Here is a 21,070-nt window from a genome sequence, read left to right as displayed (position 1 = left end):
TTCACTCCTTTCTCTTCATTTCTGTTCAGTCAACTCCATCAAGTTAGCCTCCCTGGAAGCCACTCACAACACTTCCACTGACAATAGGGTTGCCTTTAGTTCTAAAACCACACCTAGCCACCACAGAGACAGGGAAATGTAGTCTTTTATTCCGAGCAGCTACATACCTGCTACAAATCGGGGGATTTTTCCGAGGAAAAAAGGGACAAAGGACCCCTGGATGGCTAACTAGTGATCCCTTCACACTCCCAAATCACCAATAAATTAGTGCTGGAGGAAGATGAGCTAAATTTGTTTAATGGCTTCACATGTCCCTTGGCAAATGGCTATGTCTTATATATTCTCTGGAGTAGAGCTGTGTGAGAAGCTTGAACCAATATAATTTTTAATGATTACATATATGATTTACAAAAGTATATAGCTTGTTTAATCAGTCCTCGATTGTTGGACAATTTTTTTAAATTATAAATAATACTGCAATGAGCATTCTTAAACTAAATCATTTCTTTGGAATAAAATCCTAGAGGTGAAAAAAAAGAAAACTATGGTCTTTTATAACTTAATCATGGAAGTGATATTCCATAATTTCTGCCATATCATATTCATTAGAAATTAATCAATAAATCCAAGTGACAAACAAGGGGAGATAATTACCCAAGGGAATAATTAACAGGAAGGAGGCCAAGGACATTGGAAGTTAGAGACTGCCTCCCATACATCTTAGCCTTCTATAGGAAATTTCCCATCGAGTTAGGTTATTGGAGCCATCACAGCCATTATATAAACATAGGTTTATCATAATCACCACAGGTTCTTGGATTCCTGTGTCAGGAATGTACTCAGTTGTCACTTGCACTCTTGTTTCTTACCTGACCCCTCTCCCATTCTCTTCAGATATATTCAACTTTCAGCCTGCTCCTCAATACCATGATGGGTCTTCTGCCTCTTCCCTCAGCAGAAAATAAAGTTCATTTAGTGTTTAAGCATTAACTTTCTCAACTTTCTATCATATCCCCAATACACACAAATTGATTATAACATATGTTCTTTCTCACTTCTTCCTTTCTGCATTTTAGAGGGAAATTTTATTCTTCTTATAACGTGAACCAGACCTTTCGGGGTTGGTGCAAGCAGCTTAGCTGTGCTTTCCATAATGAATCAGAGCTTCTCGAGCCTCCCTAATGAGAACCATTTAGAGTGTTCTCTTCCCTGGAAATTTGGGTTCGTCAGGTTGGGTTGGGTTGGGAACCCAGGATTTTGCTTTTTGCCAGGATAACAGGTGATTCTTATCTTCAGATAAATTTGGAAAGCACTGAGTAATGTTATTTAAGCAAGACAATTAAATACTCATCTTAGCAAGTACATTTACTAACTGCTAAGGTAATGAATACACAATTACATTTTAGAGGAAATCTGGCCCAAAATTAGTTTTAAAGGATGAAGCAGAACATTCCCTGAGTAAAAATAGCTAAGAAGATGACAATCAGAAATATTAACACTTTTTAGTTACAAACAAGGTGTTGGAGTCACTAAGTGAGTTTGAGCGATTGCAATCTGCTAGGCTTTCTTTGGAAAGATTTTCACAGGAATTTGGCTAATACTGAGCAATACTTTTATAACTTGGACATACTTTTGTTTTTGTTTTTCTGGGGGAAAATGGAAAAGCATTGTGGAGGTAAGTTTTGTTAAATTTGAGAAATAATAGAGGTTAAGTGAGTTTACTTAAATTGGATGAGCGTGTGTGTTATGACACCATTTAGGAAAGATGCCATTGGTGGAGGGCCTCTGAAAACTTGAGCTGTTACTACAACACAAAGATTATTTATAGATAAAGGTATATTTGTGACCTAATGATGTTTGAAGTAGACTAACATGTTATTGAATATCTAAGTGTCTGCTTTCAGGCTAAGAATTTCATAACCATTTAAACCTCACATGCACACTGCCAGGGAAAGATTATTACATATCTTAATAGATAATTAAATGAAGACTTGGGTATGACCTAATCACAGTGCTAGAAAGTGGTAGAATTGGGAAGCCAATCCAATCCTAAGCCAAATTCATTTCATTTCTCATTACTGTAATTTTATAACATAACCACATTTTTGAAGTGTGTATCCAAGATGGTTTGGGCCCAAGATCATTCTTAAAATCACATTTATAACACACACACACACACACACACACACACACACACACACACACACAGAGAGAGAGAGAGAGAGAGAGAGAGAAATAGAACAAATCTGCAAACACTCCAAATATTACATTGAAAAATAGTATTTTATTTGGGTAATGATGGGCAATCAAAATGCTAGTGGTTTTTCTTTACAACTTGAAAAATCACCTGATATTTTAAAATGCATGAAAAATAATTTTAAAATAATAAAACAGCTGCATAGACATCAATTGACTCCTTATTTCTGACCATATCTTTGTTAAGAAAAAATTGAACTAAATATAAATGAAATCTCTTTGACTACTTTTAATCAATATACCAAAAAATTGTTTAACATTTCTAAAATTCAAACGGGTAATAAAACATACCACAGAATTATCTGCAAATGTCAGGAGGGAAATTGCAGGAGACAAAGTGGTGTTTGATGTTAGCTGCATCTCAGTAATAACATAATAAACTCTTGGTTTAGTATTTTGAGCCTCCTTACAAGATAAATCACCTCTTATCATATCTATTAGAAGCAACTTATAGGACCAGATCTAAGACTCTTCTACTTATAAATATCTAGGTGGAGAGTATGAATCTGAGCCTCTTCCTTCAGGACCTCCTCTCTGGGTCCAGCATTGATTCTCCCTTTCCAGAAACCCCTCAGGCTATGGCACCTCATCTCAACATCCCACCCTACTGCCTCTGGTACAGCGGTACAGCGGCTGCTTTTGCAATCCACAATAACCATCCTACAACCTATGACTTCAACACCACCTCCCAAGGCATAATTCCCTAGCTGAAGCTCTTGGTAAATCTTTGACTTCTACTGTAACAGCTGCTCTCACACCCTCTCTGACTGGTTCCTGAGACCCAGGAGAGTTATATGATGCAATCAACTGCGAGGACATTATTTAAAAACCTTTTAAAAGCTATAAAGTGCTTTAGACCTGTAATAGATTTTTAGTACTGATTTTTCTCTTGAAAGGTTTGTATAGATCCCATTAGCATAGGCCAAAGGGACTTGAGTGATGTTGAGACATTGAAAGGAAAATCATATTGAAAAAATACAAAAACAACCATAAAAGCAAATATTTTGTGGGTGAATATTTACCCTGGCATATACTGCTATTTTAAAGAGCAATAACATCACTGTTTCATTTTAATATGATCATTTGGATAAGAATAAAATGAAACAAAACATTCTCATTTGAGACAGGGATCATAGTGGGGCTAGAGTTTGATGAAACTAGGTAATAAAGCAGTAATTCCATTTCTAGTATGCATCTTCATTTTATCCTTTTATATGCATGTTTCATGTGAACACTGAAATCCGGATCCATACTAATTAGTAATTAATATTCATCAACTTGTATAACAGTCCTCAACATAATGGTGATTAGCTTTAGGTATTTATAGTGTAATGAATATCTAGTTAGAGAAATGGATCATTTTCATTAGAATTACATTATGTTCCATAGAAGAACTTGCATCTTGATACTGGAAAAATACAATGATATTTTAAAACTCTATATTTCAAGGATACTGAACATATTTGTTCATATACCTGGCAAGTAGTCATTTCAGTAAAATCGAATGGATAATAAATTATTTTTCAAAGACTTTTGAGTTTTATCATCTTCCTATTTTTTTTTTCTTTTTTCATCCATGGAAGAAATTAGTTTATCAACAAATATTCTGAGCTCCAATTAGCCTTGTGCTAGGCCATGAAAATATAGGCAACAGGTACCAATTCTCAAAGTCCTATCCCCTCTTGGCTATTCAAGGACATAGCTCTAGCAGTTTTCCTTTGCATCTCCTGCATACTACTTTTTCTCTCTTTTATTTCCCATCAATTTAAAAACATGTTATACTATTGTAAAAGCATCATACCCCTTCAGAATTTCCTATTCCTATGTGCTGCTTTATTTTTCTATCACCTATTACTTCTTGATGCCATTGTCACCTTATACTTTGGCTTGTCAGCTGTATTTGACCCAATTGATCATTGCCTGACTCTTGGCTCTTAGGATGCCACACTCTTCTAATTTTTTCTTTTACTTTACAGACATCTTAGTCTACTTTGTTGGTTACTTCTAATCACTCAGACCTCTAAGAGGAATTCCCAGAACTCTGTCCTTAGACATTTTCTGTTTTCTACTTCAGTTGCATATTTGGTGATCTCATCCAGTCTCATGGTCCTGAATTCTATAACTATGCCAACAACCCCAAAACTTATGTCTACAGCACAGATCTCTCCCCTGAATTCTGGACTAATAAATTTGATTGATGACTTTGTATCCCCACTCAGAGATAAATATCTCAGACATAATATGTCTAAAATTAAATTCATGATATTCTCCACGAAAGTAGTTCATCTCATGATCTTCTCTATGTCAGTAATTGATAACTCTATATCCCCAGCTACTAGGGCCAGAAAATTAAACTGATTCTTGACCATCTTCTCACATCATGCATTGAATTATTGACAAAATCCTATTGACTCTACCCTCAGAATATACTCAGCACTAACTATTTCTTACCTCCTTTGTTAGTCCAAGCCAGCCTCCTTTATCATTTAAATTATAGCCTCCAAACTATGCCCATGCCTCTTTAGTTTATTATCAACATGGAAACCTCGTAAATGTAAGTCAGATCATAAATTCCCCTGCCCCAAATCTCCAATGGTTTCTCTTCTAAGTCAGAGGAGACCCAAGTCCACATAGTGCCCATACAATCTAGCTCATGTTCTGACATAATGAATTATTTCCCCCTCACTCTGTACCAGCTGGGACTGTTCCTTTATCAGTTAACCATAATCTCACCTCTCCTTCACACTTGTACTTCTGCCTGACATGCTTTTTTCTCAGACATTCTCATGACCTGCTCCCTTAACTTCTTCAGAAAAATACCAATATTTTAATGAAGGTTTTTGTGATCACTTTGTTTAAAATTATACCCCGTCAGAATTTTCTATTCCTTTGTGCTTCTTTATTTTTCTCTATCATACCTAACACCTAACATATTATGTAATTTTTTCTTTGCTATCTTATGCCCTTTGACTTAAGCTCTTTGAGAGAAGGGATTTTTATCTGTTTGGTTCATTGGTTCATTGCCATATTGCCAGTGCCTGACACATAGTAATTGCTTTACAGAGTTTAACAGCTCTTATTTTCATTACACAAAAATTTTGAGAGTGCCCACCATGTTCCAGGTTTAGGTCCAGGGGCACAGAAATGAATAAATGACACAACAGCATTGTGAAACAAACAAGGAAGTAATGAATTATTTTGCAAGAGTTAAGCAATGGCTCAGTTCACACATATAATAAATAGGAGAGCCTATAACAGGTTGGTCTATCTTACAAATAAATTCTGTGCTGCTTCTGAACTTACTCATAATCCTGACAAGGTTAGAAGCCACTTAGAATCCATAAATTAAATGCAGAGACAAGGATAGAGATGCTATAACTCCATTGTGTATCGATATCATTGGATAAATGAGGGTAACTTGCTCAGTTTATCAACTCTTGCAGGCCAGGTGCCTCACTTTATATGTGTAAGACATGATGCTCTTAGCTAAAATAATCTCTAAAGCACATCTTCTCATTTTCAAAGAAGTCTTATGTACATTATTTCAGGGCAATAAGACTTTAGACTACTGGGGAAGAGTCTTTGAAAAGAGACATTACAAGGATGAGAGAACGCACCCTCAAACTTTATTAGTAAGATAAAATCCTGCATTTTTCTTCTCTTGTTTCTCTGTGCATTTTCACATTGCCTTCCCCCAACAAACTGTTCCTCATAGGAACATATTGACTTAATCGAATCTTACAGCTGTAGCTGGGAAGTGCCCTGAATAACAATAAGGCTTTTATATGGAATATGACTTAATTTAGAGAATAACTGCTGATGCAAGATGGCAGATTCATTAAACTGCCTGGTTGATCAATGTACCACCATTTGGAAAAACTAGACTAGAAACTAAATAGCTTTTCACGTTGGTTGTCAGACATTCTTTTAAATATCTTGTTATATGTTATGACAGATGGATGAGGAACGGCTTTAGGTAATCAGAAGATCAAGCCAGGAATTGGGATCTACCAGGGAGAGAAAAACCACCTATGTACAACAGGTGCTGCTCTCAGCCTCAGGTTGTTCAAGGAGAGCTCTGTATCAAACCAGAAATAAAATGTGGTTCACAGGCTCCATGGTAGCAATGACAGTGGAATACAAATCCTCTAGCATAAAGCAGCTGCTTGTGTTTTCTCAATTTTCAGTGACTAGAAAGCTCCGTAAGTTCAAATGGGAACATCGTTCTTTCTTTGATCTTTGCCAGCAAAAGTATTATTTATAAGGAAGTCACAAAAGCATGGTCTTTAAGAATTTTTAGGCCTTCTGCTACTTATTCTAGAAGTAGCCATGTTCCCAAGACATCCTGGCTATAAACACCAGACCTTGGTTGTATAGTTTATTACTTGGTTCTGAATCCTCAGTGAGCTGTTTGAATCAGCAGGAGCCTGCCCTAGCCCAATTACGATTAAGACACAAGAGAAAATTTCTTGCCTCAAAGAATAGTCTTGCAAACTGCAGTCAGTTGGCAAGACATTTGGAGTGCAGCCCACCAATAGGGAGCCATAGTTATGGACCTGAGAAATTTTAATTTTAGCTCATTTTCAGTGGGAGTTCTACAGCTGTGGCTATGATTTTTTAAATGCTCTAATCTGATATAACAGCAATTATCCTTTAATCGCTTCCCTGCTTAATGAAGTCCTATCCTCCTGTGGAAAGATATGTGTATCACAGTTTTATTCAGAATTCTGCTCTCATTCATCTTTAAAATAAATGTCAGAACACACCAAAAATTAAAAAAAAAATTTTTTCTATATTTTTTTTCCTTTCTAAATTCCATTTCAAAACAAGGAAACAAAAACACTATGAATATAACATATGTTAAAAATGGTATGTTTGGGAGAAAAAAGAATTAATGACTTCATATCCCTAAGTCAGCCTGTCTGTGATATCATTGCCTCATCTGTTGGATGTCTCTTCTCAGTCACCTGTCGAGCTGATTAGAACAAGTGGAATAGTAAGGGACATGATAGAGTTGCTTAATTGAATCATTTCGTATATAAGCCTTTACAATGGCCCAGATGCAAGGTGACCGTGACAGTGCAGGTAGACAGGCCAAGGAGAAATGTAAGGGAGGTTTAATCATAAAGTGTGAGGAGGAGGGCCAGCAGGAAGGCCTCCCATTTATTGACAAAAAATATTAAATGTGAACACAGTGAACGGAAAACTGCATGAGGGAATCTAACAGATTTGGGGTCATCTAGCTGACCAAAGGTTGCCAATTTTTTATACTGAGGCCCACATAGTAAATAACTTAGGCCTTGTGGTCCATACAGTGTCTTTTGCAACTACCTTATCATAGCATACAATGACTGTCATGGTCATGTGCCAATAAAACTTTATAAAAACAGGTGGTGAACCAAATTTGACCTGCTGGCCTTAGTTTGCTGACCCTGCTCTAGTTCCTGAAGGAGTCAGACAAGGTGGAGAAAAGCATAGAATTTGTCAAAGACAAACCAGAATGGATAACAAGAACTTTAATTTGGAGTCACAGAATACTGAGTCAGTTACTGCAACCACAATACAATTTCAGAACGTAAGACAGATAAGTTGAATTTATCTCATGGAAAAGTAGCTTCTTATGCCCCACCCTCCTCACTTTGATAAAAATAACTAATACTCAAATCTAGGTAATACTGGATATACAAATAGGGGGCCATTGGTTATGGCAACCCTGGAAGATTAGAAGAATGACAGAATTAGAACATGACACAAAGTTTTATAAGTCATAGGATAAGAAAATTGTAAATTTAACCTGAGCAAAATAAAACACATATTCAAGTAGTAGTTTTTTTACTTGAGAAATTACTTATTTTCTGAGCTGAGATTCATCCACAGTTCTATCTTTTATGTAAAAGGGATAAGAAAGATACTTAACTCATAAAGTTCTGTAAAACATTTAATTTACTATTTGGACTCATCAAGCTCCCGATAAAAATAAAAAGTTGCAATTGTTATTATTTTTTGTGTGAAATTCATTTTTATTGCACTTGAAAATACACTGCTGTATTCTACGTAACGTTTAAAAACTACTGTGTTCTATGAAATGGTCTCTTAAAAGAGTTTACCTAAGAAAAAGAGATATAAAAAAACAAAGCCATTGAATATAGATTTAATGTAAATTCAATTGGATTTGGATTCAGAGAAAATACCAAATTTTTTTCTAACTAGAATATGACCATTTTTATTATGTGATTGTTTCTCTCATCTTCTCCTCTTATTCTTTTTTCTCATTTTCTTTTCGCCTGGTCACAAGGAAAGGAAAGAGTGGAAAGCTTTACAGGGCAAATGAAGTATTTCATTTTATAAATTAAATACAGAATAATCTCCAATGATACAGTACAAATTAGAGGAAGATAAATTTAAAACAGAAAAAAAGCTGTTCTGACACTGTAAAATTAATGGAAGAATTAAAATCTGGATTACAGTACAGATTTAGAGTATTTTAGAACATAGGTTCAATTAAAGCTTTGTGGACAGATCAATAATAAAACTTTCTTTAAAATGCGTGCAATCAATTTAACCATGGCAACTAGTAACTCAATAACAATAATAGAAATAGCAACTAGAATGGAGTCCTCACTGTGTGTGAGGCCTTACATTCAGGGCTACATATATTAACTTACCTAATGCTCAAATCATACCTAAGAAGTAGGTGTCAGTATTATGCTCATTTTACTGATGGAGGAAGCACCTGCAAACAGGTTAAGTAATCTGCCCAACACGACTCATTATATAGCAGAACCAGGATTTTCACCCAGAAGACCTGGTTGCACAGCTGAAGCACTTATCTCAAGTATATAGAGGGGTCTCACATTTTCATTTCATTTCACTTCTGAAACCAGTGTGACCAACTTGTCTGAGGTTGCCTGTAACTTTTATGATTTTAGCACTGAAAGTCCTGCATCCTGGGAATCCCCTTGGTCCTGGGCAAACTAGGACAATCGATCATGCTAACAAACCTCACATTCATGAAATTTTCCCTGTAGAGGAAAGCAGAAAGACCTCAAACTATCAGAGAGAGAGAGAAAAAAGAGAGAGAGAGAGAGAGAGAGAGAGAGAGAGAGAGAGAGAGATAACTGTCCACACCATTACTAAGCTTATCTCAACTTATTTAGATGCAGTTAGAAACCTTAGTTTAGATGCAGTTATATCAGAATTGGATAATTGGCTTTCCAACTAAACAGGAAGGAGCTAAAAGAGTAAGAGGTGAAATTGACAAGGAGAAAAGAAACTAAAAACTCTAAGGACAAAGTCTGAGGACATTTAATGACACTTAATAACTTTTAGCTGTGTATTAGTTAATGCATTTTATTTGTCAGTGACAAAACCAACTTGAGCCATTTTCAACAATAAGAGACATTTATCAGAAGTACTTGTAATGGGGGCATAGATGTCATTCGAACTTGTTTCCTATTATTTTTTCTCTTTGTGGTGGCTTTATTTTTTTAGACTGTCTCTCTGGTTGGAAACATGAAACCAACAGCTCCTACATTTTGTGTCTTCAACCACAGATGACAAATTGATTATTTTAGTCCAAAATTTGAAAATCCCAGAAATGTTTACCTATTTATTTGGTTTGAATTATGCAACCATTTCTGAACCAATAATCTATGGCCAAAATTGAGGTTATATAAGAACATGGCAGCTTGGTAGGAACCACACTGATGAGGTGGGGAATGGCACTTTTCAGAAGGAAGGGAACCTACTGATATCCACGACAATCTTCTGCTTGTCTGCCTCGAGTATTCCCACATCCACTCTCAAATGATGCTTGACACACATTCTCCCTTGCTCTTCTTCCTGTATATAGATTATCAAAATGTCACTATTAATGTTTTTTTTTTTAAATATCACACATATAACCACAGAAACTCCTCTTCCTCTACTATCAACACCAGGAAAAAATTAGCACAAGTACAGCTAACTATGACTTTGAAAGAATTGTTATTTACAAAAAAATACTAAGCATGACCAACAAGAGGGTGGAATGGGATATCATGGGGTTCTCTTCTCTAAGCTCAGCCTTTCTATGTGACATTATAGCTGAAGTCGTGGCCTCTTCAAGTTAGGTGGCATCATGCTCTGATCATACCTCAAATATTACTTCAATCAGTACTGATGCATTTAATAAGCCAAGATGCTCAATATGCAATGGTAGAGAAAAATTGCAATAAACACCCACTTGGAAAGTGAGAAAGTTAACAATAGGATCAATATATCTTGGTCCATTAGAATGTAAATTCTATAAGGGTGAAATTTTTATTTGTTTTACTAATTTATTCCCAGTATCCAACACATAATACACATTAGATATGTAATTGTTAAATAAGTGGGCATCCTTTACTTTTTTCCTTCTCTGAAAGTAGAGTGCATTCCTTGGTCAACTGATATTGCTGCTCGAGATCCTTTTTGTTGTTCTGGGTATTGCCTTGAGAGAAGAAAGACATATACTGAGTTTATTTTAATATTTAGTGATATTTCAGGTTGGATGTAAAATGAATAATCATTATTAAAAATTTGAATATCCATGCTCAATTAATCTTTCACTATATGTATCTTCATTTTCTAATTGAAGTCTTCAGTTCCTGAGAGTATTGCTATGACTTGAAAAATTAGGTAACGAACCCTCTCAGTTACAAAGTTTATGTGACTAAGGCTCACTTCTATATTCCTCCTAGCTTTAGATATATAATAGAAAATGTTAGCCTTGAAATTCAGGTATTTTGGCAGGAGTCAGAGAATCTTGTAAGGAGTACAAATTTCTAACAATACTGTTTAATGTTATAATATGTTTTTTGTATACCAAAGGGTTTATTAAATGTTTTGGAACGATATCATGTTATCACTTTTATATCTACAAAAGCAGAGATAAAGTTAAACTATAGGTATCATTTGTGGCTATAAAAGTCTGTGTGAGTATGTGAGTTCATGTGCTCTGTCCTACTTTGTTTTGAGAAGTCATGACTTTACTCACTCTCAGTTAGCATAGCTTCAGTGAGACTGACTCCTCTTTCTGGCTTCAAATCAGGGTATGTGGCCCAATCCCAGCCCATCAGAGCAGTTTATAAGTTGGCTACAACTAATGATTCAAGAATGAGCCTCTGACCTTAGTTGAGCCAATAAGAGTCATCCCTGAGACTTTTTTTCTGGACTTATGTATGTGAAAAATAGGATTCTTTTTTTCTGGAAATATTAGTAACCTTACTTCTTACAGTTGTATTTGACAACAAAAGGAAAAGCATTTCTGAGAGTGAAGACCACTGAAGGATAAAAACAGAGACCTGATGATATTCACCCTGTGCCCTTGAGTACCAAGGTTATCTTAAGTTAGATTTACCCTGGAATTTTCTGTCATGTAAACCTCCAAATTTCCTTTTGACATAAACTAGATATAGTTGGGTGGAAGTCACGTTTTTTTCAAAGAAAATGTTCCCCCCAAAAGTTTTTATTATAGTAATTTGATAAAAATTTGTAATAAAATATTTATAAAGTTTTTTGAATACTTCATGAAGGAGTTATTGAAATAATGTTGGTATGAAGACTTTGAAATATAAACATCTATAAAGTGCAAATATACAAGTGGAAATGCTAAAGGACAATTATAAAGATAGAATGACATACTCAAAAGATCAAAGTTTTCAGACACAGATTCAATTTGGAATAATAGTTATAAAATCTCTCCATAACTCCGGCAATCCTATTGAAGCAATGTGCAAAATAATGATTTTCCTAAAATAGTCTACAGTATTTACACTTATTATTTGTGTACATATTCTTAAAATTAACTTTAAGTTATAATTTTTAGAAATAATAGTTTCTTGGTGACTTTCAAATGATATCAAGTAAACTACAGTTTCTTTAATAATAAGTGGAATTTCTTATTTCTAAAGTGTGAAAATAGAATATTGAGTCTAATGATAATTTCAACATGGCAGCAGAGAAAGTGTAACTCTCATTCATCTATAGAGATAGAAAGATGGACTGCTTTTAAAGCTTATGTGTAGTTTGCAGCCATTTGGCTAATGAAGGACAATTAAGGTTATGCATCTTAGTAATATTAACAATTTGCTTGTGAAATCTTGTATGTAGGATCACACTTATTTACTCAAGCTAAGAAATCAGTTAAGTATATTAAACAAAAGGACCTGTTAGAATGTAGCTTAGGGATATGGTTAGCAGGATAATAGCTCTCATCAGGCACACCCAATAAATTTAAAAGCTTTTTCCTTATGAAACAGATTTATAAACAAACAAACAAAAAACTCTGGGGGAATTCATCAGTTGTGTCAATTGCTTTTTTTCTTAAAGCGAAGTGTAATGGATGTCTTGGGATAGTTACTAGAATCTGTGGTAATAGAATTGCCAATGTAAAAGCAAGATAGAGAATAAATTAATGGAAAATAAGATAAATTTGCTCTGTGGCCTCTATAAAGCTAAAGACCATGAGAAAATATTTAAATATATCTTTCTTGTCAGTAAGAAACACAAGCACACTAGTAGATAATAAAAATGACAAGGATATATTTAGCATAGGAAAAATACATTTGCTAATATTATCTTATGAATAGCACCAATTTCAGTATTCCTCAAGCATAGTTTGTGAAATGAGATTTATACAAGATTTGGCAGTGCATAAATTACTCTGAAGGCATAAGGTATGAATTTTCTTAGCTATATTAACTGTTTCAGAACAACTACACATTTTAAAAAGAAACTATGGTGCTGTACTGAATTCTGCTCTAGAGGCTAAAAGAAGCATATTCATTATTTTACAAACATTTCTTGTAAGCATCTTCTGATGACTAGCATTTTACTAGTCACAAATGAAATGCAGAAGTAAGAGTAAAAAGAAGAAGAAGAAGAAACAAAGAGCCATGCTACAGACCAGATCCTGGCTTGGGAATCGAGGCAGGAAATGTGGGTCAAAGCCTGGCTTCTCTTCTCAACTAAATATGTGTCCCCAAATTGGGATTATCCTAAATTTTCTGGAAACAGATTTTTTTTAAATCAACTGTAATATTAAGCTAACATTCTTTTTAGTCACCTTTGGCTCTAAAATTCTATAAAAGTTTTGTCTCAGATCATTTTTAATAATTTTACTTATTTTTAATAACCAGTATATTTTTGTTTTATGGACCATACTACTCTTATAAAGGACAGTATTTCTCTTTTGTTTTGGTGACTAGTATACTTTGTCATATTTCTTGCGTACTTTAGATTATTATGCAGGACTATAAGGCTTGTATTTCTGTGCATAGGACACTTTGACATCATTTAACTATTTTCCCATCATTTTCTTTTCACTGTTTTTTTACCATTACATAATTGTAATTTTATATTTTTGATAAACATCTTTTTTAGTGAAACAATTTCTATATGAAAAGGCTTAAGTATATGTGGAGTTTTATTTATGAAAAATCCTATATATAAAAAATGTTTAAAAGTCTAAGAATGGCCACGAAGACACAAGATTGATAACTTTTAATGTAGTCAAGACAAGAGGACAAATACAGAAAATGAAAGTATCCTTAGTCAGGATGCTACTAAATTGTGTTTCTTTGTGTTTCTTGTGAATAAGGAAGCATAGCACAAAGAGAAATGAGATGGAAGAAGGCTGTAAACAAGCTACACCAGTCAATTTGCCTAGATTTTGTTTTGTTTCTCTAAAAATCGGTATCATGACATCTTGAATTTTCCCCACACTAAAACTTATTACCTCCATGTTAGAAAGAATTATGGCAAATATTCTGGTGCCTAAAAAGATGTTGAAAGTCAAAGCATTTGTTAAAAATTAGTTGCAAAAAGGAATGCTCTTCTCAACCATCAGAACTTTGGAAAGATTTTGTGACTATGACCAGGGCCACTGATAGAAGTATTTTGAATGAAACATTTCACCTACTGAATAACTTGCTCCTTTTCTTACAGCTTTTGGTTCAAAGCTCATGTAGGATCAATTCAGTTCTAATTTTTTGGTATACTAAACTTAGTTGAAGGATTATAAATGAAACTTGGATATCTTGTATTTTCATGTATCATCATCTATTCATCATCACATAATACTGTATTGGCTAGCTATTGCCACATGAACGACACATAACAGACAGCTTGGTGGCATATGAGACATTAATTAGCTCATGTGGTTGCAAGGTTTAGCAAATTTGAACTGGGGTTACTTATGTGTCTGCATCAGCTGCAGGTCATCTAGGCAATTCTTCTCTCATTGTCTGGGCTCATAGACATACATAACAGCTCTGCTGTTATTCTATATATTGTCTGGGCTCTCAGACATATACCAGTTTTGCTGGTATTGTCTAGTTCCATAGATGTGTGTGAAAGCTGTCTGACTGTTAGCTGATCTAGGGTGGTGTTGACTGGGATAACTTCAGTAAGCCAGCACTGTCCCATGGATCTTTTATCTTTTAGCAGTCTAGCCCTGGCGTGTTCTTATAACAATGGCAGAAGCAAAAAAATAGGCAAGCCCAGTTGAAAAACATCTTTCAAAACTCGCTTTGGTCATATTCGCTGACTTCCTGCTAAGCACAGGAAGCTAAGGCTGGAGTTGGAGTAAAAGACCACTACAAAGTTATGTGGCAAAGAGGATCAATATAGGAAAAGGTAAAGAATCAGGGACATTTATAACCGCAGCACAGAATTTATTCTAACTACTTTATAGGACTAGAGCATGATTATTTTATGCTCTCAAAGGATTTATGGATCCAATAACACATAATTTGTTTAATAATATTCCCCATGGAAGAAGTTCTTGACCTTATTAGTGCTTTTAGAAATTAATATTGCCTGTGCTCTTCTCCCTCTCCATCCATGCAGGAATTTGGAGGTTGTGTGTGTTTTATTTGACTGTTTTTTTTTTTTTTTCATGGCTTGAAGAATTAGCAGACATTATTTAATGACAAGTACAGAGTAATTTTCTCTCGCATTCAGGAATGTTATAAGGAGATAAAAGTGAAAATGAAACGACAAGGGAAATGAGCCAGAAAATAATACCTCTGGACAATTAAAATTCAGCATCCAAGACAAACAAGTGAAAATCTTTTAGGTAGATTGTATAAATTCAGCTTATTATAGAATTCAAAAGAAAACAATTTTGAGGTTTCTTATCACAATGAACAGCTGCTAGACCTCCAAATAAAATTTCCTAATAAGCGTGGAAACAAAATCTGTGTCTTTATTCGCAAATACTCTGTATCTGCCTGGCTATGAACCAACGCTGACCAGCTGCTGCTCTCTATTCTGCAGCCACCTGGTCTTACTGCTGATATTTGAATTTGGAAGGACCATGTGCCTCTTTCTAAATATTCCAGATATTATCCCTTATTTATGCCTGGCTTCTGGATTGACCCTAACAGAAAATGTCAAAATCCCTCTGCTCTTTCTATGAGACACAATGAAGTGCTGGATGCTCTCATTGAAGAGACTGTGGTGGCCGCTCTTCTAGCTTCTTCTGTGTTTGTCGGTAATGTAGAGATTGAGAAGCTTTAATCGACATTTCCAAGACTCTTTTGTATTGAGAGTTCTTGATGTGATAATAATTTATCCAGTCAGGTTGGAACATGGAAGGAAGCAGGGCCATAATTTTGCAACTGCTAGAAAGTTTGGGATTCTCCACAGCTACCTTACCTGGAGATAAACTATAGGAGCCATTGTGACCACTCATCAGGTGTTGAAAATATAGATCAAAGTTTCTCATTTTCCACACCACTGCTGTGGCCACCTCAATGAGACCCTTCAAGCACTTAACTGTGTCTCTTCAGATGTGTGACTTGAGAGGCAGAGCGTAGTTAAATATTGGCTTTCTGATTCCTGGATGGAAGTTAAAGCTGTACGTTTGTGGGTCCAGTAATTCCTGAGGGCGAGTTCCCACTTTCCTATTTCTCATTTTAGTAGGGAAAGCAGCTCTCCTGGTAGGGTAGTTTCATAGTTTTGTTGTGGGCCTCATTCCTAGAGGATGAGGCTCATTCCTTAGTTTTCTAGTGATTTTGTAAGCATTTAATTCCTTTCATTAAGTGCCATTCCGCTTAAAATACCTAGCTTTCTTTCTGTTATCTGGAACTAAATTTGGACTCATACAAAATGCTCAAAACAGAAACATTGAGTTAGTTGTCACCTTGCGTGGCCACCAAGTGTAAAATGTAAAATATAGACTCATGTTATTCATTAATTTTTATTGCATTTCTTTTTGTTTACTGCTCTTTAAAATTATGGACTATTTCAAGGTCATAGAAAGAGTATGAAAAATAATATAACAAATCTTTTAATTGTAAGATTGATCAGACGTTGACATCTGTATACATTTGCTTCAGATCTTGTTTTTTAACTTAAATATTACAGATTTAACTAAATTCCTCCCCAATGCAACTTCCTTTTACCTATTCTCAGAGGTAACCAATGTCCTGTGGAAAAAATATGTATTTTATTCATGTTTTTATGCTCGTACTATACATATATATGAACTCAATCCAATTTGTAGTAGTTTTGTATTTTTATACTTCATATGAATTATTTCACATTGTATAACTCATATAATTTGCTCTTTCAATCAATATATTTTTGGTATTTTTTATTTACATATATATAGGTCCAGTTAATTCATTGTAACTTGTATATGATTTTTCATTGGCTGATTATATCATTTCCCTCCTGAGGTTGTTTCCAAAGATTGATTTTCTAATAACATCTCAAAATCAATATGCTAATAATTGAATTTGTAGTTTCCCCTGGCCTTTCACAATGACTTCTGTAATCGATCTCCTTGTTTTGGCCAATGGCATTTATACCCCTACTCCTTCCAGCTTCAAAACTTTGGAATCATCTTGAGACATTATTTTCCATTCTGATGGCTTCATTGAACACTGAGTCCTTGTAAGCCTTTATGTCCGTACTAAAATGTCATCTCTGAAGAGAGACATTCCTAAGCTGGCCTCCCCACCTGCTCACCCACATTACTCTAGCAACAGGCTCTTTCTCCCTTCCAGAAAATAATGTACAATCAATATTTACTTATTTTTGAGTTTATCTGTTGTCTGTCTTCTCAATCAACTACAATAAGCTCTGTAAAATTGTGGACCAGTCTGCATACCCAGCATGGTAGGTGCTCAGTTGATATTTAACGAATAAACGAAAAAATGCACCGTGCAGCCCATTGCATCCTAACTTCAACCGTCACGTTCTGAAATGTTTTTTTTCATTGTAACATCAGTAATGTAAATATAAGCTGAGGACACTTAGAAAGAAAGATATAAAAATAAAGCAATACTTTTAGAACTTAGCACATAGCCCAATTACATGTGTAAAATGGTAACTATTAAAAATGGTAAATATTTTATACATGGAAAGTATTCTATTTATTTTTACCTTAGAATAAGTGACCCAAAATAAAATCATCTTATCAAATATGTGGTGTCCTAATTAAAGTTTTCACATAAATAAATTGTTCTATTAATAGCACGATTTAAAAAATAATAATTCTGTATAATTTCAAATATGTAAAAGCTCCAACAAGAATAGACACCTGTGTACACACTACCAAGATTAAACTGATGTTAACATTTTGCCATATGTGTATCAAATCTATCTTTAAAAGTAGGAAATAAAATGGTACAAGTTCTCCTAAATCCCCACTCTTCTGTCTCTTTTCTTCCCCACTGGTAACAAGCATCTTAAAGTTGCCATGTATCTCTCCTGTGCACGTCATCATGTACATAAAAACAAAATACCTATGCACCCTGGGGCTTTTAATTAAGGAAAAACTACGCAATTATAAAACAACATTAGATGTGAAAGTGAATATTTGTTTTGAATGAGAAATCACAATACATTTCAACATGTAGAAAAGCTGATAAATGTCACAAGCATCACCGACTCCACGAAAGTAACATTTTTAAATGAATCACCAGTCTAACCTCTATAATACATTTTCTCTGCATTCATGACAACATAGTCTTTGATTACTTCTTCCCTTGATATTTTAAAATATTAATTTCTATAGAGCAATTAGAAAAAGCATTGTTCTTCCCCCTGCATTGAGGAACTAGATTTGTTTTTTATTATTGGTCGCTGGAGTGTATTAAATTTTCTATCTCACACATGTGCTTCCTTGTTGTCATGCTGATGCACATTTATGTCTGACATATGCAGGGGACTCCAGAGGAGGAAATTCTTGCTAGTGGAGGTCATTAGCATCAACACTGGAGGTCAGCTGCAGCCACCGAGGGAGAGAATTACTTGTCTCAAGAAGGTAATGCATGCCTATCTTACTTCCTACTTAGCTTGTTAAAAGAAAGAAATGTAGATATTGCACTAACCAAGTGTGGGTATCATCAGTAATTTCTCTTTGTATTGGGTACCCTTCAATACCCTGAAACTAAGGGTTTTATGTTTAACCATTAGTTAATATTCAGAATAAAACATCCTCCCTGGAAAGAGGACTTATACAAGTAAAAGTTGCCACGCTTATGATTCATTAGCTTCATGTTAAATCTACCTTCATTTGTGTGTGTTTACATGGGTTTGCTCTATTTTTTTTTCCAGCTTTAGTCTTGAGTTTATTCACTTTTATGCATATAGGTATAATATACATATGGTAATCTGTTTACTTTAACTTCTGTCAGGTATTCCATTCCATGGTAGATTTAATTTTTCTATTTTTTTTCCCAGGGGACATTTAGCGTTTTTCTTATTTGTTTTTTGGTATTATGAATAGTGCTACAGAAACATTCTTCTACCTATCTCCTTGAACATGTGTCACACTGTCTGCAGGGTTGCCTAAAGAGTGAATGAAGTTTTGGGTTACAAGATGTGCCTACCTTAAACAAACTGCAAATCAAAAGGACTCTAACATTTATCAATTCTATTAATAGTAAGAGTCTCTGTAAAATTTTCATCAATACCCGATGTTCCCATCCTCATTAATTTTGACAATCACTTGACTGTGAGAGGGATTCTTACTGTTGTCTTCATTTGCATTACTTTTTACAAATTATGTTGGGCATTTATGCTTGATTTCTTCAACTGTGAATTGCCTGTTTGTATTTTTGAATTATTTTTATTAGATTGCTTAATTTTTTTATTGATTTGAAGATGTTTATTGTATTTCCCAAATGCTGATTCTTTATCTGTCGTATGGGTTTGATTATCTTTTTCCAGTTTATGACTTGTCATCTTAGTTTATTTCTAATCTCTTTTGTCATGCAGAGGTTTTCAATTTAATGCAGCAAAATTTATTTATCATTTATTTTATGAGTTTTGCTTTTCGTTTCATGTGTATGAAAATCTTCTCTATCCTGCCACAAAGATAGGTTCTTATATTTCTAAAAATTTTAGAGTTTTATTTTTTTATTGAAGTATTCAATGTTTGTGGAATTGATTTAAGTGTATTATGTGAAGTGAGGAATATTTTCCACATAATTAGAGCTCCATTTGGTTAATAAGACTTCTTTTTGCCACTGATTTGTAAAGCCAATTAATTTATTTCAACAGAATTAAAATTCTGGCTCCACCCTTACTAGCTATATAATATTTGGCAAGGTACTTAACCTCTGACATTCCTCAGTTTATAGAGCTACAAATAACTCACCATATAGTGACATTGTAAAAACTAAATGAGTTGAGTATAAAATTTTTAGGTAAGATCTTGACATATATTAAAAACACCCAATGATAGCACCTCAGTAAGTTGCACCCTTCTTTTCCCTCCTGAAGTTTAGTACACTTTGATCATTGAAGGAATAAAGATAGAGACCAAATTATTGCCTTTATTACTAGAGATAACTTAAAGAGCATGGTTTATAGGAAAAGGCTTGGATGCGTATTTATAAACTCAGAGTTAGGCAGACTTTTTCAATTAGTTATGGGCAAGGCTGGAATAGGGCAGGCTTCACATGAAGGGCTTGTGTAGATAAAAATTACCATATTTCCTAAGATGTTCTTTGGACATTTTGCATGTATGTTTATAAGTGAAACTGAGCTATCATTTCTTATATTATCTTTGTCAAATATTGGTATCAAGATTATAATGTTTCTTTTTGTTGTTTTCTTGACAATAATTTGCATAAAGTGGGATCATCTGTACACTAGAAGTTGGGTAAATTTCTCTGTAAAGCCACCTAAACCTAAATCCACTCACCCAGTAACAGGCGATGGAGTTATTCTTTTCTACTCTTCATTCTTTTCAAAATTTTCAGACTATTCAGTTCTCCTACTTCTTCTTGAGTGAGTTTTAGTAAATTATAATTTTCTAGAAAATAAAATTTTTATTTTATTTAAATTTTCCATTTTATTCCAATAAAAGCATATATTCTCTTATAACGTCTTTGAAATTTTTACTATCGCAGTGACTATCTCTCTCTATTCCTTATAGCATGGGAATGTGTGTGTATGTATGTGTATCTGTTTATATGTTTATATGTGTGCACATGTGGGTGCCTCTTCTTTTTCTTGGACAATTTCACCAGAATTGCCTAATTAATCTTCTAAAAGCATGAACTTTTGGATTTTTCCGATATTTCTCTTTTGTCTTCTTTTCTATTTTACTGATATTTATGTCCTACTTTTACTTTCTTATATCTACTTTTCTGATTTATTTTGTTCTATGCTTATTACTTATTTATCAATATTCCTTCTTTACTACAATGAATATTTAAAAATAAATATTTCCATTCTATATGGTTTTAACTGCATCTCATTCAATTTAATATAGTTAAATTTCCATTACATTTTCTATTTTCCCAATGATTTATTTAAAATAATGTAAAAT

At 34.2% G+C, this 21,070-nt stretch overlaps 1 long non-coding RNA gene across 1 annotated transcript in view; it reads left to right on the top strand.

Annotated features, from left to right (window-relative positions):
- LOC107508739 overlaps window positions 1-20,860 on the top strand; it is a 131,400-nt gene extending 110,540 nt beyond the window's left edge. The window contains exon 3 of the long non-coding RNA XR_001596380.2: window positions 18,454-20,860. This is a non-coding gene — a long non-coding RNA (uncharacterized LOC107508739). The remainder of the gene's footprint in view (window positions 1-18,453) is intronic.
- The last annotated feature ends 210 nt before the right edge of the window (window positions 20,861-21,070 follow it).

The sequence above is a fragment of the Rousettus aegyptiacus genome, unplaced genomic scaffold (genome assembly GCF_014176215.1).
Source record: "Rousettus aegyptiacus isolate mRouAeg1 unplaced genomic scaffold, mRouAeg1.p scaffold_m13_p_10, whole genome shotgun sequence".
NCBI classification, from domain to species: Eukaryota; Metazoa; Chordata; class Mammalia; order Chiroptera; family Pteropodidae; genus Rousettus; species Rousettus aegyptiacus.
This window is presented reverse-complemented; position numbering and strand designations above follow the sequence as displayed.